This window comes from Rhinopithecus bieti, unplaced genomic scaffold, assembly GCF_001698545.2.
Source record: "Rhinopithecus bieti isolate Rb0 unplaced genomic scaffold, ASM169854v2 scaffold_6776, whole genome shotgun sequence".
Taxonomy (NCBI): domain Eukaryota; kingdom Metazoa; phylum Chordata; class Mammalia; order Primates; family Cercopithecidae; genus Rhinopithecus; species Rhinopithecus bieti.
In genome coordinates this window covers 360,970-365,940 of record NW_016805299.1, presented here as the reverse complement: position 1 = coordinate 365,940, position 4,971 = coordinate 360,970, and the positions used below count along the sequence as shown (strand labels likewise).

Genomic DNA, 4,971 nt, shown 5'->3' with positions numbered 1-4,971 from the left:
TTTTTTTTTTTAAAAGAAAAAAAAAAAAAAGCATGTTGGCTTTGAGGAGTAAGAGCTGGGAGAAAGGAGAATTGGGTTATAGGCCTAGTTCTGCTCCTAACTGTCTGGAAGGCTTTGAAGCGGACACTTTCCTTCTTTCAATATACAAACATTTATTTATCTACTCTGTGCCAGGTTAGTAAGACAACAGAGAAATCCTACTAAGACATCTGAAATCTCTTTCCCATTTTTGAATGGACTCCATTGATTAAGAACCACAACACACAGCTATAGAGGAGAAGGCAGGCTAAAAGCATCTAACTTTATTCTTTTCGAATTTAATAAGCAGGTGTTAAAGTGCTTAGGATGTACTATAATCTTAAAAGGCTTCAAATAGAAATTTATATTAAGTCATTTCAAATCTGTGGCGTGAACAAAAACTGTCTAAAGCCTTCGTAGAGATTTTCCATGTCCTGACATAGTAATAGTGAAACAGGTACAATAGATAAAAAAATCTATCAACATAGATTGAACTATGGATGGGTGGGTGAGATTTTTCGCCCATTGTTTTCTTATCCCTTTCTTTTTTCCCTCTGAGATAGTCACACTTTAAGTCTTTTCATGAGTTGTGTACTGAAAACAGAGGGAAGCTCATGGGGTCCCAGTATTTTATGATTATCAGCGCCTAATCTTCGGGGGAACAAAAATAGAATCCTAAGGAGATCACAAGCAGACTCTACTGGGATCCAGAGTTCAGTGATATAACTTGTAGCTACAGCTACTGCCAAAATTATCTTTCCTTTTCAGTTTATTTTTTCAACAGACATTTATTGAGTGCCTACTACGTGCAGGCACTGGTCTAGGTACTGGAAAACAGGAATAAACAAGGTAAGTGCTCTTCTAGCACTTAAAATCTAGAGGGGAAATCAACAATAAGTAAAAGTAACTTCACATGGTGATATATGCAATGAGAAAATAAACAAGGGTAATAGACTAGTGATGGGAAGCATGGTGGGGTATTAGAGGTCACGTTGCCTTATTACAGATAGGTAGCAGAGGCTACTAGAGAGACAGGAGGCAGATCTTTTTTTTTCTTTCTTTTTTTGAGACACCGTCTTGCTCTCAGGCAGGAGTGCAGTGGTGTGATCTCGGCTCACTGCAACCTCTGCCTCCCAGGTTCAACCAATTCTCCTGCCTCAGCCTCCCAAGTAGCTGAGATTACAGGTGCACGCCACCATGCCCAGCTAATTTTTCTATTTTTAGTAGAGATGAGGTTTCACCATGCTGGCCAGGCTGGTCTCAAACTCCTGACCTCAGGTGATCTGCTCTCTTCAGCCTCCCAAAGTGCTAGGACTACAGGCGTGAGATATCGTGCCTGGCCTGGGAGGCAGATCTTTCAGACCCAGAGGTCTGGGTTGTAGTCCCAAACCCACCACTCTCTAGCACAAAGATTGTGTCAACTGACTTGAACTCTTTGGGCCTCAGTTTAATCATCCTTGAAACGAGAAAATCACCATTCCAACCTGCCTCAGCATTGCTGGGAAAAAAAAAACAAAATCACAAAGGTAAAAAAGTTTGCCAGCATTAAAAGCACTATACAGGAACACAACCAGCTAAGAAACCACTGGATTTGAGCTTATCTAGTAAGCCTGTTGAGGGCAGTGGGTGTATATTAACTGACTATTGTATCCCCAATGTCTCAAACATATTTTGAATGAATGGCCAGCCAATATTTGTAATGTGATTATTTTGGTGCTATTGTCATCCCTTGGTCCGGTGACAGACGCATGGCCTAAGGAAGATGTGGACTACCTGCAACAAATCTGATTCCAGTCACAGGGGTCAGCATCTCTGAAAATTGGCTTGCTAATGACCAGTTAGCTAAATTAAAATAACAGACCCTTGCATGAATGTGATTACAGACTGTGGTAATACCTCCTATGTGTACCTAGCTATTATTTCACCAACTAGCCATAATCTATGTCGTATAAAACAATGATTTAGCTGCTGACTATAAACAGCTACTTTCTTAAGTCAAATACATAAACAAAACTCAGAAATAGCCACAAAATTACTGAAACCACAAGTTAAAGATAAATGAAGATAGATTGTGTTAAGGAAATCACATTCCTGAATCCCATTTTCATCAACAAAATACTCGTGGAGAGAAGTGCGAGTGCGGTCTGTGAACATGAAGACTTTTGAACAGATTAAGACACAGTGTTTTGGGAGTGATTATTGATAGAATAAGAAAGTTCCAGCAAGAACCGTCATGTCCTCTCTGGCTGGTGGCTGAGCTGTGTGTCTCCTCCTCCGCTGCCACCATTTAAAAAAAAAAAAAAGAAGAACAATAAAAAAGAAGCATCATGTATAAAGTAGAACTGAAGCATCGTGTATAAAGTAGAACTAGATGGAACAAAATCCTGCTTCTCTATACAAATGGTTTTACTCTCATCCTATCACATCCCCTGCATTTCAGAATTTCCATTTGCACACAGTAGCAGCAGCTGCAAGTCCAGGAGTTATCCTTTCCCCAGACAGCACTTATTCAGACCTAAGTAAAGGCCTTAAACAGAGAAAGGAAGGAATATAGATACAGTCTCTGCTCAATCATCTTTGATACTGAATATGACATGGGCATTCTGACAGTTATTTTGGAACCAGGGAGATTTTGATGGAGCTGTTTCAACTTGTTCATTTTAATGTGGGAATATTTTGACCCAATCAAAAATTAGTCTTTATTTATTTATTTATTTTGAGACAGAGTCTCGATCTGTCGCCCAAGCTGCAGCACGATGCATGATCTCAGCTCACTGCAACCTCCACCTCCCAGGCTCAAGGGATTCTCCTACCTCAGCCTCCTGAGTAGCTGGGACTACAGGCGCACACCACCACGCCCGGCTACTTTTATATATTTTTAGTAGAGACAGGGTTTCACCATGTTGGCCAGGCTGGTCTCAAACTCCTGACCTCAAGTGATCTGCAGGCTTCGGCGTACTGGGATTACAGGCGTGAGCCACCACACCCAATCCCTAAAAAATGAGTCTTTAAACTTCAGCATTTTCCCCCTCCAAATCATGTAAATAATGTATCATTTGACTGTTATCCCAGTTGAGGACAGAACAATGGTAGTGCTTATTGTGCACCTGGTAATTAAAAAGCAAACAGTGTGACATTTTGACAAGGACATTTTGATGCAGTCTCTTCACAATCATACCTACAAGACTGGCCAAGTGTTGGCAGCTATTTTGGAGCCATTTGTGAAAATCTTTTTTGATTAACAAACAACTTAGGGTGAGCCATGCACACACTTTGTCCTTTTAAGTACCAACTAATGAACCTATTCATTTTCTTTCCCTTCTGGAAGTTCTTGGAGCCAAGCAGCCATAAGAAGGACAGTTCAACTCACAGTCCTCAAAGGGCTGCAAAGGCTTAGACACTAGCAAGGAAACTTACTCACTTCAGGTTTTTTCTTGGAAGCTCATCTTGAGACCACATATCTTTTTTTTTTTTTCTTAATGTCATAGAAGTAGCTACTGAGAGTACATTTCCTCCAGAAAGCCTTCAAAACAGTAGTGTAAGAACATTCCCAAAGCTCACATTCATGGCTTTTTAAAAATTTTGCTCTCTCTTTTAATATGTGGTTCTTCAATTAAATGAGGATGCATATGTGGTATGCTGCTTAACTGCTTGATTTCATTGTGTGGAAGACAATTCTTAAGAGTGTATCTGTGCTTATCTAACATTAGGGCTGGGATGTGGGAAAGTGGTAACTTGTCTCTGCAGATGCTTTTACTCTGGATGGTGTCAAAGGCCAGTGTTCACAAGTTGCATACAAGTTACTTCGAAATGTATCATAAATAAAAAATTATATTCTGTAGCTGAAAGAACCTCACCTAGAGAAATGTTCTGATGTACTACCCTTGTCTCCCTAAATAAGACAAAATAATTAAAATCTCTTCTCTTACCCTCTTTGTTTCAGGAGGACAAAGCCATGAAGGAAAAGCCTCATTGAAGAAGAGGAACCTAAGAAAAGCAGAAAGAACTCTAAAGAACTCCCATAGGCCGGGCGCAGTGGCTCAAGCCTGTAATCCCAGCACTTTGGGAGGCTGAGACGGGCGGATCACGAGGTCAGGAGATCGAGACCATCCTGGCGAACACGGTGAAACCTCGTCTCTACTAAAAATACAAAAAAATTAGCCAGGCGTGGTGGCAGGTGCCTGTAGTCCCAGCTTCTAGGGAGGCTGAGGCAGGAGAATGGCGTGAACCCGGGAGGCGGCGGAGCTTGCAGTGAGCAGAGATCATGCCACTGCACTCCAACCTGGGCGACAGAGCGAGACTCCGTCTCAAAAAAAAAAAGAACTCCCATAAAGGCATTCCCATAAAGGTGTGAACCTGAGTGATAATCTAGATATGGTATGGTTGACATCAGGTATATGGCAGCAGCCAGAAATTCAACTTTGTCCTTCAACTCTCTCACAACAGGAAAGATGGTGACCTTCCAGGTTTATCTGAGGTCCAAGAGTAACATCACAAACACAGTAACTACACCCAGCCAAAGAAAAGCATACCTGAATCCAAGGGAGTATTTACACTGGCCTCAGGGATGAGGAAATAAAGGAGTAAGTGATTAGGACCATTGTTTTCCTTTCTCTTTGGTACAAAATTAATGAGCTTCCTTTCTTTCATTAAAAATAAATGTTTACAATTAAGGAACACTTAATTTAGCTGAAGTATACAGGTGGGTTAGGGAGAACTGAAATAGAATACGTAAGAATGATTAAAGTTAACCAACAGAAGACATTGGAAGGTCTATCTATATCAAATGTTTCAGAAACAAAAAACAAAAACAAAACCTCCTGGAAGGCAGAAAGTATTTTTTGTTTGTTTGTTTGTTTGTTTGTTTTTTGAGACGGAGTCTCGCTCTGTTGCCCAGCCTGGAGTGCAGTGGCCGGATCTCAGCTCACTGCAAGCTCCGCCTTCTGGGTTTAC

General features: G+C 40.9%; 1 long non-coding RNA gene across 1 annotated transcript in view; it reads left to right on the top strand.

The window, feature by feature from the left end:
• Positions 1 to 4,069, top strand: part of LOC108529628 (uncharacterized) — a 35,585-nt gene extending 31,516 nt beyond the window's left edge. The window contains exon 6 of the long non-coding RNA XR_001885600.1: positions 3,962 to 4,069. This is a non-coding gene — a long non-coding RNA (uncharacterized LOC108529628). The remainder of the gene's footprint in view (positions 1 to 3,961) is intronic.
• The last annotated feature ends 902 nt before the right edge of the window (positions 4,070 to 4,971 follow it).